This window comes from Pongo pygmaeus, chromosome 13 (genome assembly GCF_028885625.2).
Source record: "Pongo pygmaeus isolate AG05252 chromosome 13, NHGRI_mPonPyg2-v2.0_pri, whole genome shotgun sequence".
In the NCBI taxonomy this organism is placed as follows: Eukaryota; Metazoa; Chordata; class Mammalia; order Primates; family Hominidae; genus Pongo; species Pongo pygmaeus.
This window is the reverse complement of record NC_072386.2, coordinates 120,117,458-120,133,893: the sequence shown is the minus strand read 5'-3', so window position 1 is coordinate 120,133,893 and position 16,436 is coordinate 120,117,458. Positions and strand designations below refer to the sequence as shown.

The 16,436-nt window shown below is 52.6% G+C and overlaps 1 long non-coding RNA gene across 1 annotated transcript; it reads right to left on the bottom strand.

Annotated features, from left to right (window-relative positions):
* Window positions 1–120: 120 nt before the first annotated feature.
* LOC134737977 (uncharacterized) lies at window positions 121–10,399 on the bottom strand. Its single transcript, XR_010123454.1, has 3 exons — window positions 8,881–10,399; window positions 8,671–8,771; window positions 121–901 (listed from the first exon to the last, which is right to left on the bottom strand). It is a non-coding gene; the product is annotated as an uncharacterized LOC134737977 (long non-coding RNA).
* Window positions 10,400–16,436: the final 6,037 nt, after the last annotated feature.

The following is a 16,436-nucleotide window of genomic DNA, read 5'->3' as shown; positions in this document are numbered from 1 at the left end:
GAACGGGTGGTGCCTTGAGATACCAAACTTGCCAGGTGTTACTTCTAGAAAAATAAATGAATTTAAGGGCTTTGAATATTTGAGAATGGAGATATTTAAAAATATAAAGGTTTCTTAAGATGGATAGAAGTCTTACCAATTGGATTTGTATTCTGTGGAACAGGGAGGCTTGTGTGAGGCCCCTCTCTAGAAAACACAGCTCTGTTTAAAGGGAAAAGTGCAGGCAGGCTGGCCAACCCACGTGATGACTCTTGAAGCTTCTCCTTTGAATGGCCTGCTAGGACTTGGGCTCTGGATTCACTGGCTAAAGCAAGTCACGTGGCCAAACATGATTTGGTGGGGAGGGGAAGTGTACCCAGCACTGGAAGCTCTGCATGTCACGTAGCAATGGGGCAGGATGGATAATCCTCTCACTGGGAGGATGGTGAATAACTGGAAACAGTGACCAATCTGCTGCCGTTCACCATCTTGGTTGCAAATATCACTCCCGTCACTTGCATGGGCGTGGTGGATTGGAGATGGCTGCAGATTCTTAGTCATTCTTCTCAGCAAGACCTGGAGTCTTTTCCTCCTCCCCTTGGATCTGGGCTGACTCCAGGACTGGCTTTCATCAACAGGATGCAGCAGAAGCAACGCTGTGTGATTTCCGAGGCTGAGGCTGCAAAGATTTGAGGCATCTGCTCTCACCCAGCTTGAAGTGCTTCCTCTTGGAAGCCAGCCACCGTGAAAAACCCCGCCATGCTGTGAGGAAGCCCAAGAGAGCTGCATGGAGAGAAGGGCCTGTGGAAGAGCCCTGAGGTGCCACTCACATGAAGTGAGCCTTTGTGGACCTTCCAGCCCAGCCACCAGCAAAACGCAACCCAGCGAGTGTCCCCAGTCAATGCTTCTCTCTATAGGAGACCTGTAAATGGGGTGGCGGGGGGCGGGAGGAATTTTCTGGTCTCACGCAACTGTGATGGGTTGAATTGTCTCCCCACCCAAATTCATATATTGAAGCCTCCACCTCCAGTACTTTACAAAGTAACGTATTTGGAGATAAGATCTTTTTTTTTTTTTTTTTTGAGATGGAGTCTCACTCTGTCACTCAGGCTAGAGTGCGGTGGTATGATCTTGGCTCACTGCAACCTCTGTTTCCCGGGTTCGAGCGATTCTTGTGCCTCAGCCTCCCGAATAGCTGGGATGAGAGGCGTGGTGTTGCATGCTAATTTTTTAGCTTGGACTACTTTTTTTGTATTTTAGTAGAGACCGGGTTTCACCATGTTGGCCAGGTTGGTCTTGAACTTCTGACCTCAGATGATCCTCAAATTTTTTTGTAATTTTTTAGCGTGGGCTGGTTTTTTTGTATTTTTAGTGGAGAGGGGGTTTCACCATGTTGGCCAGGCTGGTCTTGAACTTCTGACCTCAAAGGATCTGCCTTTCTTGGCCTCCCAAAGTGCTGGGATTACAGGCATGAGCCACCGCACCTGGCTGGAGATAAGATCTTTAAAGTGGTAATTCAGTTAAAATGAAGTCGTCAGGGTGGGCCTTAATCCAATGTGTCTAGTGTCCTTATAAGAAGGAAATGTGGACTCACAGACTGAGACGTCAGGCAGGTGTGTACAGGGAGGAGGCACGTGAGGACACAGGTGAGCCAGGGAGGGAGGCCTTGGAAGAAACCAACCCTGCTGGCACCTTGATCTTGGACTTCCAGCCTCCAGAGATGTGAGAAAATAAATTTTTATTGTTCAAGCCACCCAGTACGTGGTATCTCGTTATGGTGGCCCTGGCAAAGTAATATACACACTCAACATACGATGGTGGAATAGGATGACCCACAAACACTCTCTGTTAGAAAGGAGAAGAACAAGGCTGGGTGCAGTGGCTCACGCCTGTAATCCCAGCACTTTGGGAGGCTGAGGCGGGCGGATCACTTGAGGCCAGAAGTTCAAGACCAGCCTGGACAACATGGTGAAACCCATCTCTACTAAAAATACAAAAATTAGCCAGGCATGCTTGCATGCACCTGTAATCCCAGCTACTTGGGAGGCTGAGGCATGAGAATTGCTTGAACTCAGGAAGTGGAGGCTGCAGTGAGCCAAGATTGCACCACTGCACTCCAGCCTGGGTGATACAGTGAGAGCAAAGAAAAAAGAAAGAGAGAAAGAGAGAGAGAGAGAAAAGAGAAAGAAAGGAAGAAAGGAAGAGAAGAGAAGAGAAGAATTGAGGCGGTGTGGTGACTCACACCTGTAATCCCAGCATTTGGGGAGGCCAAGGTGGGAGGGTTGCTTGAGCCCAGGAGTTTAAGACCAGCCTGGGCAGCATAGCGAGATCCTGTCTCTACAAAACAATACAAAAATTAGCCAGGTATGGTGGTGCATGCCTGTAGTCCCAGCTACTCAGGAGGCTGAGGCAGGAGGATCACTTGAGCTGGGAGGCTGAGGCTGCAATGAACTGTTATCACACTACTGCATTCCAGCCTGGGTGACAGAGCAAAACACTGTCTTAAAAATTTAAAAAGGGCCGGGCGTGGTGGCTCACACCTGTAATCCCAGCACTTTGGGAGGCTGAGGCGGGTGGATCACCTGAGGTCAGGAGTTCAAGACCAGCCTGGCCAACATGGTGAAACCCCATCTCTACTAAAAATACAAAAATTAGCTGGGCGTGGTGGCGGGCACCTGTAATCTCAGCTACTCAGGAGACTGAGGCAGGAGAATCGCTTGAACCCAGGAGGCAGAGGTTGCAGTGAGCTGAGACTGTGCCACTGCCCTCTAGCCTGGGTGACAGAGTGAGACTCTGTGTCAAACAAACAAACAAACAACAACAACAACAACAAATTTTGAAAAAAGAAAGGAGAGGGGTGGAGCAGTTCAAGCTACCCAGCAAACAAATGCTGGTCCTCATGAGTTCTGAGTCCTACTGGGTGGATTCAGCAAGTGACACCTGCCCTGGGGAAAGAGACCCCTCAACCAGGCCCCATGGTGCTCTCTGGAAATTACTCCCGACTCCCCTGTTCTCCTGCCCTTGGGCCGTCCTCTGGGAGGCCTCCTTTTCTATAACCTCCTTTGCTACACAGGATGAGGACCCTGGAGAAGAGAGTCTTCCTGGGGGCTGAGCAGCTTCCTTGGGCTGCTTCCCCGTTGGCGCCCAGAGGTGGTTTTGTGTTGTTGACGATCACAGTCTCTTTTAATCCAGCTGACAGCTCTGCAGACAGTGCCACCCTCTTCAAAACTTCGTAACTTTTGCCCAGTTGTTGTCACTCAGCTTTCATGCCAAAGATACACCCAAGGCCAGGTGCGGTGGCTCACGCCTGTGATTCCAACACTTTGGGAGGCCAAGGTGGGCGGATCACCTGAGGTCAGGAGTTCAAGACCAGCCTGGCCAACATGGAGAAACCCTGTCGCTACTAAAAATACAAAATTAGCCGGGCATGGTGGCGCATGCCTGCAATCCCAGCTACTCGGGAGGCTGAGGCAGGAGAATCTCTTGAACCCAGGAGGCGGAGGTTGCCGTGAGCTGAGATGGCACCATTGTACTCCAGCCTGGGCGACAGAGCGAAACTCCGTCTCAAAAAAAAAAAAAAAAAAAAGACACACCTAACTTTCTTCTAGACATGGCTTTCTAGATGGAACTGTGGGCCTGCGAGCTTTTCTGAGATTTCAACAAAGGGCATGATGGCCACACCCTTGGTATGATCTTTACCCTGAGACTGAGTCTTAACTGGGCTCTATCACACAGAGTGTTTCTTAGTTTTATTATTATTATTTTCTTAAGCCTAGAATATTCTTTATTGACTATTTGTAGAGTACCCATTTTAAAGAGTCTTCACAGAAAGTTTAAAATTCATGATTAGCTGGGCATGGTGGCACGTGCCTGTGGTCCCAGCTACTCAGGAGGCTGAGGAAGGAGGATTGCTTAAGCCCAGGAGGTCAAGGCTGCAGTGAGCTGGGATCACGTCACTGCATTCCAGCCTGGGTGACAGAGTAAGACCCTGTCTCAAAAAAAAAAAAAAAAAAAAAAAAAAAGAAAAGAAAAGGAAGAAGAAGAAAGAAAGCTTAAAATTCACAATTAGACTTCTCAAACAATACATTTCTGGGGACAGACAAAGTTAAATTTAAAACTCTTATCTGCTCCAAGATCATATTGTGTGTTCCAAGCACAAATATGTCAGAAATTTTTTCTAAAATGTCATTTGGCACTTGAGTCTTGCAGAAGCGACAAACTGCCAGAGGGGCAGGGACTGTGTCTGTTTTGCCCACTTATTATGCAAAAGAGCAGGATTTTCCAAAAATGGCCCTGGGTGCTCACTCTAGGTTGTCTGGGTGATGAACTGGCAGGATGGAGTGGAGAATTGGATTGCACCTTTTTCCAACTCGGGGATAAGTAGTTTGTGCCCAAGCACAGCTTCCCTGGCCCACCCCAGCCTTCTCCCAGCTGGGGGAACAGCACCCAAGCTCAGCCTCCTGCAGCACAGGTGGCCTCCTGCACGTGACAGTGTCTGGATCCTCCCACAGACTATGGACCTTTGGGCACTGGGTGCTTGGAGCACTCACTTAGTTGTTCTTTCATTGGACTGAGATGAGGAATAGTTGCCTTTTTCTGCAAATCCAACATTTCTGGATTTTCTCTTTCCCTTTCATTTCTGCTTGCAAGTAGGTTAATTCCCTTAGAGCACATCTCCTGTCTGTAGGGCCCTGTGAAATGTGGCGTATTCGTTTGCTAGGGCTGTGGTCACAAAGTCCTCGGTGGCTGAAACACAGAAACACATTGTTTCACAGTTTGGGAGGCTGGGAATCCAAGATCAAGGTGTCAGCAGGTTGGTTCCTTATGAGCGCCGTAGGGAAGGATCTGTTCCAGGCCTCCCACGTTGGTTTATGGATGGTTGATTTTTCCCCGGGGTCTCCATGTCATCTTCCCTCTGAACATGTCTGGGTCAAATCGCCTCTTTTTTCTTTTTTTTTTGAGATGGAGTTTCACTCTTGTTGCCCAGGCTGGAGTGCAATGGTGCGATCTCAGCTCACTGCAACCTCCACCTTCTGGGTTCAAGTGATTCTCCTGCTTCAGCCTCCCGAGTGGCTGGAATTACAGGCACAGGCCACCACACCCAGCTAATTTTTTTTTTTTTTTTTTTGTATTTTTAGTAGAGATGGAGTTTCATCATGTTGACCAGGCTGGTGTCGAACTCCTGACCTCAGGTGATCCACCTGCCTCGGCCTCCCAAAGTGCTGGGATTACAGGCATGAGCCACTGTGCCCAGCCTTTTTTTTTTTTTTTTTTTGAGACAGGGTCTTACTCTGTCACCCAGGCTGGAGTGCAGTGGCACAATCATAGCTCACTGCAGCCTCGAACTCCTGAACTCAGGCAATCCTCCCACCTCAGCTTCCCAAGTAGCTAGGACTACAGGTGTAGCTTTTAAAGCTTCTGCTGGCCACTGATGTGTGGTCACTTCTGCTCACATTTCATTGGCCAGAGTAAGTCACATGGCCAAGCCTCGTCAGAGGGCGTGGAAGGACGTTCTGGGGACAGGATGGTATAACCTGCTTAGGAGAAGGAATTGCTGGGCACAACGGCACCATCTATCATCCGGTTGGCACTGGTTAAGTCTTACCATGTGTGGGGCTTTGTGCCAGCAGCTTCACATCCTTAGCTCATTGACTCCTCATGTAACCCCATTTTATAGGTAAGAAAACTGAGGCTTTGAGAGGGAGAGAGACTTGCTCATCGATCATAAACAAGATTGACTGACAGACTGAGAAAATCCTGAAGGTCTACAAGCTTCTCAGGTCTTACCCCTGTTCCATCTTCTTCTTGAGGCCAGAGTGAGAAAATGCTTGGCCTAGGATGTAGCCCACGCAGAACACTCACAAATGGTAGTGGAGTTAAAGATCTGAGTTGAGGCCAGGCACGGTGGCTCACGCCTGTAATCCCAGCACTTTGGGAGGCCGAGGCAGCCGGATCACCTGAGGTCAGGAGTTCGAGACCAGCCTGGCCAACACGGCAAAACCCTGTCTTAACTAAAAATACAAAAATTAGCCAGGCATGGTGGTGCATGTCTGTAATCCCAGCTACGTGGGAAGCTGAGGCAGGAGAATCGCTTGAACCTGGGAGGCGGAGGTTGCAGTGAGTTGAGATGGTGCCATTGCTCTTCAGCCTGGGAGAAACTCTGTCTCAAAAAAAAGATCCTAGTTGGGTGTGGGGGTGTCTTGAGCCAGCAATGCAGCTGCGCACCCCACCAGGGTGCCGGAAGAGCTTGCTCTGGGGAAGCCCACACCCCACCTTTCAGCTCAGCTCTGCCTCCACCCTGCCTGCAAATCTAGGCGTTCCCCAGAGCGCACAGGGTCAAGGGAGGGCAGGGATTTACATAAGGAAATCCAACTCTTCCTGGAGGAAAGGGAGAGAAGGAGCCTTGTGCATCCCAGGACCCTGTGACCCTGTGATCACTCCTTTGCGGCTGAATCTCCCAGGCTCTAAGTGCCTCTGGGGGTTGTGAATTTCTTGTCTGCTTGTTTGTTTCAGCAGATCTGGGCAGGGGGCAGAAAAACCTTATGTTCTTTTTATTATGCTCCTCATTTTACAGATAGAGAAACTGAGGCCCAGGGAGGTTAAAACCACTTCCCACAGCAAGGGGTGATGATAGAGCCAGGACTCAAGTGCAGCTGGGGCGGGTGCTGGGAGGACTGGACACTGAGGCCCCAGGTGAGCCTGTATTAAGGAGGCTGAGGGTGGGGCTGGATGGGAAAGTGGTGGTGCGGACGGGGTTGGGGGGTGGGTGCTTCTCCTGCCAGGCCGCCCAGGTCTCGGAAGGACAGAGAGGGCAAGACAGTGATTCTTGGAGAGATGGATTTAGTCTAGGTGGTCCCAGATAGTGAGAAAGAGAGAACCAGGCAGGGGCCCGGGCCCACGTGCAAGGGACGGTGTGAGAAGGAAACACACACACACATCCCACCACAGACTTTTTCTGGTTTTGACACCCAACTCAGAGAAGGCCTTTTTACATTCAGATTTCTGAAAATGTCATTATTAGAAACAATAACGACGATGGCAAGCCTTCCCTGAGACCTCACAGCATTTCAGGAAACTCGCTGAAAGGCTTTGCCTGGACTCCCTCACGGAGCCCTCACAGCTGCCCTGTGAGGTGGGTGCCATTACTGTCCTCTTATTATAGATTGGGAGATGGAGGCTCTGAGGTGCCAGAGCTTGGAACCGATGGAGGTTGGCCAGACTTCATGAGCCACACTCTGAATGTTCCCTTTGAGGCACAAACAATAGAATCAAGAAGGAGGCCAGGCGCGGAGGCTCACACCTGTCATCCCAGCACTTTGGGAGCTGAGGTGGGTGGATCACTTGAGGCCAGGAGTTTGAGACCAGCCTGGCCAACATGGCGAAATCCCATCTCTACTAAATATACAAAAATTATCTGGCTGTGCTGGTGCACACCTGTAGTCCCAGCTACTTGGGAGGCTGAGGCAGGAGAATCGCTTGAACCTGGGAGGTGAAGGGTGCAGTGAGCCGAGATCACACCACTACACATCAGCCTGGGTAACAAAGCAAGACTCTGTCTCAAAAAAAAAAGAAAGAAAGAAAGAGAGAGAGAAAGAAAAAGAAAGAAAGAAAGAAAGAAAGAAAGAAAGAAAGAAAGAAAGAAAGAGAAAGAAAGAAAGAGAAAGAAAGAAAAGAAGGGAGGGAGGGAGGGAGGGAGGAAGGAAGGAATCAAGAAGGAAAGCCCTGCCTGCCTTGCCACAGAGCTCTAGGCCTCCCACCCCTCCTCCCTGCTGAGTCAGGTGCCCACTATGGACTCGAGACTTTGGGTTCCGCCAAGATGGCCAGATAGGGACTTCTATGCTGGTTTCCCTGACGCCATTTCCCTCCCAGCCCTGGCTTTCCAGAGCCCTAAACTGCCTTTCCCTATGAAAGGGAATGGAGCTTCCCACAGCCACCCGTGCCTCTCTGTGACTATCAGAGCAGGGGCCCCACTGACACCAATAATGATGCCTGCTGTATGAGGCCAGCCTGTTCTCTGCAGCCCTGAGGTCAGAGGACAAAACGAGACACCACCTATGTGCCCATCCTCTGGGGATTGGATAACCATATACAGGTGCGTGTGCACAATGGAATACTACGCAGCCAGGAAAAATAATGAGGTGCAATAAATTGCCAAACAGGACATATAATATTGACTGGCATTTTTAGGCAAGCGTGGTGGCTTACACCTGTAATCCCAGCACTTTGGGAGGCCAAGGTGGTAGAACCACTTGCACCCAGGAGTTTGAGACCAGCCTGGGCAACATAGTGAGAGTCTATATCTAGAAGGAATAAAAAATTCGCCGGGTTTGGTGGCCTGTGCCTGTAGTCCCAGCTGCTCGGGAGGCTGAGGTGGGAGGATGGCTTGAGCTGTGATCATGCCACTGTACTCCAGCCTGGGCAAGAGAGCAAGACCCTATCTCACACACAAAAAAGTTTCTATAAGTATCTGTATTGACAGAAAAACTCCAACCCTGAATATGCTAATTACCCTGATTCGACCACTACACATTGTATAGGTGTACTGAAATATTACACGGCACCCCATAAATATGTACAATTATTATGTGTCAATTAAAAATAATAATACAAGCCAAAAAATAGGACGCTGCACTAGAGGCTGAGGTTACGCGGATGAATAAGGCATGTGGAAACAACAACAACAACAACAACCTCACTTCAGGCAAAAGTAGGAGGCTTCCTCAACACAGCCCGGGGTTCTTTCCTCCGCTATGGAGGGCATGGGCGCTATGCGGTGTCTCAGCGCGACTCCCCTAAGTCAGGAACAAGCGAATTCCGAGATGAACGGCGCAGTCCTGGCCTCGAGGGGCCTGGAATCTACGGAGTGGGGCAGGTGGGCACATAAATAAAAAACATCATCACCTGAATGGCGTGAACCCGGGAGGCGGAGCTTGCAGCCTGCCGAGATCGCGCCACTGCACTCCAGCCTGGGCGACAGAGCGAGACTCCGTCTCAAAACAAACAAACAAACAAACAAACCATCATCACAATGACCGGGGGTGGGGGCTTCTCCAAGTGCTTGATGCTCTGCCAAGGAATTCACTGGCATTATTAACTCGGGGACCCCTGACCATAAGTGAGTTTTCTCATTTTACCAGTGAGGGAACCCAGTCTCAGATAGTGCCCTGGGGAGCAGATTCCGTCTTGCCCTGGGGGTCTGGGCCTCAACTCCGGAGCCTTTTCCGGGAGAGAATACTCTAGCCGCTGAGCTAGCGGCTAATCACCCCCCAAAAGCAACAGAGACAAAAGGCAAGGAAAGAGGTTGCACAGAGGGTGGAGGTAGGACAGGTCCCGGTGGCTGAGCCGCCTCCCCCCACCTCGTGCCAAACCACGCACAAGTGGATTTGGTCCTTGAAGCACACACCCCCTCCGGAGGTGCCATGGGCTCCATCTGAAGGTCAGAGAGGGGACAGTGGCCAAGGCCATCTGGAAAGTGCCGTGGCAAGGGTTCAAACCCTGTCGGCCTGATTGCAAAGGCCCTGTCGCCCAGCGTGGGACCCAGCAACCGGCGCTGTCCAGAGACCCCGGTCCTTGGCCCCCGCACAGGCTTGGCACGGAACACGTGCTGGATACGCAGTCGGCCTCCTTCCTTGTCCTCCTTCCGCCATCATGTGACCTTGGTCCCACCGTTTTCTGTTTCCAGGCCTTAGTTTCCCCATCTGCAGAGGGAGGGGGTTGTCCTAGGGGTGCCCTGGCTCCCCTGGAAGCCTCCAGTATCTTAGATTTCCACTGGGGAAGCCAGGAAGGGCAGGTAGGGCCCCCTGGGGCTGGAGCAAATTTGGGGTTCAGGGCTGTTTTCTGGGGTGAAAGCTTGGAGCCCGAGGAGAGCCTCGCGGACTGCCCCAAATTCCCCAAGCCAGCAGCCCCGCTCAGCGTTCCTCCCTCTGCCACCCAGAGCCCCACTGGACCAGATTCGGGCCCCCACCCCGGAATCGCCCGACACCCCTGACCCTGGCGGGGGGAGGCCCCCACCGGGCCGGCCGGAGCCCCCAGCGCCTTGAAAAGCCTCTGGCCTCCCCCCCCCGCCGCCAACGCCCGACCCGCGAGCTGCGCAGAGAACGAGGGGGAGCGCCGGCGAGCGCGCAGCGAGAGTGGGGGAGAAATGCAAATGCTTTTTATCCTCCTTTCTTTTAAATGCTGAAACCAGCCTTGACAGCCTCTGAAAATAAATGGCACCGACTCGCTGGGATTTCAAATTCCGTGATTAAGGGCTGAAGCAAATACTTTTTCCCTCCCTCCCCCGCCGCCCTCCCTCCGTGGGCTGATAGAGCGGCGGCGGGCCGGGGACAGCTTTTTGCGAGCCTGCCAGGAGCTCTGATACGCAGCCTCCCGCCCGGCTGCGCGGCGGCTGGGCTCCGGGCTGTTTATCAGGAGCGCTCACGCCGGCAGCAGCGAAAGCAGCTTTAAGTCCCCTGCCCGGCCTCGGCGCCCCCTCCTCCCGCCGGCACGCACGCCGCGGTGAGGCACGCGCGCGCGCGCACACACACACACACGCACAACATAAGGCACACGCATGCACGTGTGCACCTAACGCACTCCGCACGATGCACACACGCACGCGTGCACACACCCACAGAAAAACATGCATGTTATGGGCGCATGCATACGCGTGCACCCTGGCACATATACACACACGTGAACACCCGGCCCTGGTGAGCGTCTGCCTGTTCCCCAATGAAAGCAGGACAGCCAGGGAAGGCTGCAAAGTTGGGGGGATGAGAGGAAGGAGAGGACGGGGCCAGGAAGAGAGAGGCTTTTCTGGGTTCACAGTTTGCAGGGGCTGCCTGAAGGCAGCCTAGCGTGGGGGGCGGCTCTGAGGCACCCGCCAGCCGTGTCCTCCCTCCTTCCTCTCCACAGGGCTCAGTGCACTCCTCACACCCACTACAGTGATTCTGAGCTGCCTCAGTCTCCCTCCTTCCCTTCCGGCTCAGTACTCTCTGCCGGGGGGTGGGGGGGGTGGAAACACAGCTCCGAGTTATTATGCCTTTTTAGGGCTTGGATTCCCCATCTGGGAGACCTCCAGGCAGGACGCCGCACCCCTCCTTGAACCTCACCTGTGAGGAGCCCACTCAACCAGGGTCACGCAGCTAGAAAGAGGGACGGTCAGGATCCTCGCTCTGAGGCGTCTAGGGGGAAGGAGTAGGACCCAACAACCTTCCTCTGATTCTGAAAGAACCACCTCTGCTCAGACAACCCTCTGAGTGCCCCCTCTCTCCCCCCTGCTGGGCTCCCTCTGCTGTCTAGGGGCAGCTGACAGATGGGTGATAACAGGTACACCCAGGTACCTGCTAGAGGTGGCTCCACTCCCTGGACAGTCAAGCTCAACTCATGGAGCTCCGACAGCGGGCGAGAGGTATGGAAGCAAGACCTCGCGGTGTCTGCTGGCCGCGTTACACAAACTGCCCAGCAAAGGGGAAGGTGGGCAACCTCTGGAGAGGCACGGATGGAGACCTTCAGACACACACGTCGAGGTTCAGCAGCGCTGGGGCAGGGGGATGGGGGTGAGGGGACATGGGCCATAGGAATGCCGTGGTCTCCAGCCAGCTCTACAAACACGGGGTGTCCCCACCATCACTTCCCCTCCATATGCACCCTGAAGCCTGCACCTTCCCAGAGGTAGCCGCCTGCAGGAGACAGGCAGGGCAGGCTGGAGTTTGCAGAAAGCCACGGAGATAATGATGATGCTGGTTCTGTTTGCCTGGCTTGGTTCTGCTCTGGACACGCAGGCCTCGAGGAGTCCTCACTGTGACCACACCCACTTTACAGGTGAGAAAAAAGTGAGGCTCAGAGAGGGAAAGTGACTGGCCCAAGGTCTCCTAGCTGGGAAGAGATGGAGTGAGGATTCAACCCCCCTGCCGTTTACCCCATTCTGTCTCCAAAAGGCTGAGCTGTGGCAGGAGCCCCATTTGTTCTTTATGTGAAAATGATGAGGCTGGACTGTATGTAAGTGCTGATATGTAACCGCTTTGGCCTGTCAGAATGCCAGTGTTGTGCAGCCCAACCCAGGAGCAGCACTCTCTGCACAGCGGTTCAGTTCAGCGGTTTCAGTTCTGAGGCTGAGACTCCCACCGCGGGGTTGCCAGATTGAACAAATAAAAATACAGGACACCCATGCTGGGCGCAGTGGCTCACACCTGTAATCCCAGCACTTTGGGAGGCCGAGGTGGGCGGATCACGAAGTCAAGAGATCAAGCCCATCCTGGCTAACACGGTGAAACCTCATCTCTACTAAAAATACAAAAATTAGCTGGGTGTGGTGGCGCGCACCTGTAATCCCAGCCACTCAGGACGCTGAGGCAGGAGAATCACTTGAACCCGGGAGGCAGAGGTTACAGTAAGCTGAGATGGCACCACTGCACTCCAGCGTGGGTGACAGAGGGAGACTCCGTCTCCAAAAAAACAAAAAAAACCAAAAAAACAAAACAAAACAAAAAAACAGGACACCCAGTTAAATGTGCATTTCTAATAAACAACCAGTGACATTTTAGTTGAAGTATGATATGTCCCATTCAAATACTTACAGTACAAACTCATTCATGGTGTATCTGAAACTCACATTTAATTGGGTGTCCTTTATTTTATCCGGCAACTCTATCTGGGGGTCTTCCTTTGAAGACAGACTTTGAAACCGGGTGCTTTTGGATCCAGAAACCCAACGACAGGTGGGAAGCAACACTGTTATCACTGAAATCAGGCCTAGTCCAGAGAGATGAAGGAGCCCAGGCTTGGGGGCTGAACCAGGCTCCCCCTATTCCTGCTTAAGTAACCGAGCACTGAAGACCACAGTAAGTCATGGGAGCCCGTGATTCCACACACAGACTTGAGGGTGAGATGAAATGAATCAGCCCACGATGGACAGATGGGAGATGCTGGGGTGGGTGGGAGATACCACTGACTTTGAAGGTTGCCACCGTTAGAACACAGCTGAGACTTTCCAGTAAACTGTCTGTGCAGTCTCTCAAACATGCATTCCAGCCCCCTTCCCACTGGCCTTCTTCTATCATAGAATGCAGAAAATTAAAATACTCAATTTCCCAGCTTCCTTTGCAGCTGGTGGTGAGCATGGGACCCAGCTCTGGCCAATGAGATGAAGGCAGATGATCCAGAGGATAGTTTCCCTTCCTGAATTAAAAGGCAAAGATTCCAAGAAAAATATACTTGCCTGGAATGTGGACGTGATGGCTGGAGGTGGAGCAGCCATCTTATGACTATGAGGACGAAAGCCAGACACCAAGGTGGCAAGGAGGAAGCCAGGGATGCCTGGATCTTTGGGAACTCTTGTATCAAGGCTGCCATAGCCCCAGACCACCTCCCTCGACACGTTCCACACACAGAAAGAAACTTTTCATTTGTTTAAACCATGCTTGGTGGAGTTTTCTGTTGTCTGTAGCCTAATGCAAATTCTGGCAGATTCATCCATCCTGGGGCCTGAGGGAGGATCCCAGACCCTACAGGCCACAATTTAGACATGGGTGAAAATTCATTGTTTTGTATAAAGTGTTTGCCAGGCACTGATGGCTACAGTGACCCTGGGACAGATGATCCCAAGTGCTCCATTAGGACTCAGTGCCTGGTGCTTGGCTGTGGCAAAACTTTCTCAGGCCTCCAGCATGCGACACGGTGTGTTGTGGTCACCAAATGTGCTTTTTGGGGGAGGATGTTCCTTTATTCTAAGATTATGTCCTTCATACTTTTTGGGCTTTAAAATGAAATTTATTTCATGAAATAATGGGATGGTTGATGATGAGATTTTTTTTTTTTCCTTTTTTGAGACAGGGTCTTGCTCTGTTGACTAGGCTACAGTGCACTGGTGTGATCACTGTTCACTGCAGCCTCGACTTCTTGGGCTCAAGAGATTCTCCCACTTCAGCCTCCTGAGTAGCTGGGACTACAGACGTGTGCCAGCACGCCCAAATAATTTTATTTTTTGTAGAAATGGGTCTCACTGTGTTACCCTGGTGGATCTCAAACTCCTGGGCTCAAGTGATCCCCCTCATTCTGTCACCCAGGCTGGAGTGCAGTGGCCCAATCTCGGCTCACTGCAACCTCTGCCTCTTGGGTTCAGGCGATTCTCCTGCCTCAGCCTCCTGAGTAGCTGGGATTACAGGCGCCCGCTACCACACCCGGCTAATTTTTGTATTTTTAGTAGAGACAGGGTTTCACCAGGTTGGCCAGGCTGGTCTCGAACTCCTGACCTCAAATGATCCGTTCGGATGGTGAGATTTTTTATGTGTGTGGTTTTCATTTTGTTTTTGTAATAAAAACTTGGCATGGTTGTTATCAGTCCCCCAATTTTCTCTGGGAGTTGCAAAGGTCCCTGGGAGTATGCCCAAGAATCCTTCAGGTCTCATGCACCCAGGCCCAGCTGGGAGCCTAGAAAATAGGTAGGAGAGGCAGCCCCTGCCAGGAGCCGGCATCAATGGCAGTGGGGGTGGATGGCCCAGGGGCAGGTGAGCATGGTTCCAGATGCCTGCACTTTGGGTCCCAAGGGCCTGGCACTGGGAGAATGTTCCCAGGCTGTCTGTGCCTCCTGCTGTCCATGCCCCACCTGCTGAGGTGTCCCCAGAGGAGCTGGAACAGTGTGTTACAGCTCCCCAGGTGGTATGGCCCCTGAGCACGCTGTGTTCTGGAGGCCAGCGAGGGTGTGCCAGGCTCTGGCCAGTGGACCGTGGGTGCACACCTGCTCCAAGGCCCAGTGGCTTGGCAGGTCCCTGCCAGGAACAGCAACGCTCAGCTCAGCTGGACAGTCAGCCCAGCAAGCTCAGAGATGGCCAGGGACAACAGGAACTCATAGGAGAGTCCAGGCCATCCCAGGGGTCTTGCAACAGGCCCCGAAGACCCAGTGATGGGGAGGAGGAGCGTGGAGAGAGGAATGGCAGAAGCAGTACTTGGGAAACTGCTCAACCGGGGAGATAAAAGGTGAACACTGTGCTACACTCACAGCATTTTAAACCTTGCAGCTCCCAGCAACTCTGCCCTAATGAGAAGCAGGAAGAGCCTCGGCAGGCAGGGAAGGGAGTTGCTTGGAGGCGAGGAGGATGGGAGGGCAGAGAGCTTAACCAAGTCTCTGTGCCCTGCCACCCTGGGAGCCATCCTGCCCCACAGAGACCCCCGCAGAGGGTTTTCAAGCAGGCGAGAGCAACCAGAATCCCCAGGCTGCATTTTGGGCTCTGGTGATACAGACTGGAATGCAGCTGAGGGTTAGAGCCATGAGTGGGAAATGCGGGGTACAATTGTGGGGTGCGCCCACCGCACCACGCATCATGCCGAAAAGGTCCTGCAGCGGTTATAGTGGGACCCAGTGCCCCTGCCTCACCCCATGCCCAGATATCAAAAACATACAGATATCAAGATCATACAGCTGGGGAACAGCAGAGGGGCCCCTAGATGCTCTTCTTCAGGGTGAGGCCGGCTTCATCCACTTCAGGGATGTCTAGGGCTGGATGTTATAGCCACCTCATTAAATGTGTCTGCTTTTTCCAGCCTCATCCTCATCCCTAGCCCCAGCTCCAGGCCCAGCCTGCTTTTAACAAGACAGTGAAGAGTGGCAGTTAAAGGTCTGGCTGGCATCAGACAGTGCTGAATTCAAACACCAGCTGAGCTGAAAACGGCCTGGCTGGGTGACCTTGAGCAAGCAGCCTGCCCTCTCCGAGGCTCAGTTTATTTTCTGGAAGGGAGAAGACGGTGTCTACTTCCAACGACCGCCATGATGTTTCAGGTTCAGCCCGAAGGGTGAGCAGCCAATAAAGAGTGCCGAGAACGGCCTCTGGCCTGCCGGGTAGAGAAATGACCTGATTCCTTCCAGAAGTTTCCAGTGTTCCCAAGCCGATGAGGCTCCTGGGAGACGCCTCCAGATCTCTTAACGTTCAGGGAAGCATGGGCTCTGGTTGCATTAGGGAGGATTTATTTTATTTTTAAAGGAGTTGAGGCCACTTTGCAATCAGAGCCTTCGTGGCTGGAGCTGGGCGAGCTGGGGAAGGGGTACTAATCAAGGCGCTTTAAGGACATGCAAATCAGGAGAAAGCTCAAGTGATTAGGGTGTGATGGGGCCTGGAGTCCAGCCTATATCCCCATCTGAGAAGAGAGAGCCAGAGTGCCAGGCAAGGTGGCTCAGGCCCAGCTGGGGGCGGCAGCCAAGGGGCTGCCATGGGGCCGGGAACTGTGGGTTGGGAGCAATTGGAGGCGGAGGGAAGGTAGCCACTCCAAGGTGGCTGAAGGGTCCCTGATGGCTGCGCTGTCCATGTGGTACTCTGGCTGGCTTCCCCGCCTCCCCCACAGCTGCAGAGGGGCTGCTCTGGCAGGATCCCCTGCCTGGCTGGGACAGGCCCCTCTTCCTAAGGATACAGAATGGTTATTTGGGTGAGAGGGGCCCACCGGCGCTGCTGGGGGCGGGATGGGGAATGTGTTGTCAGCGATCT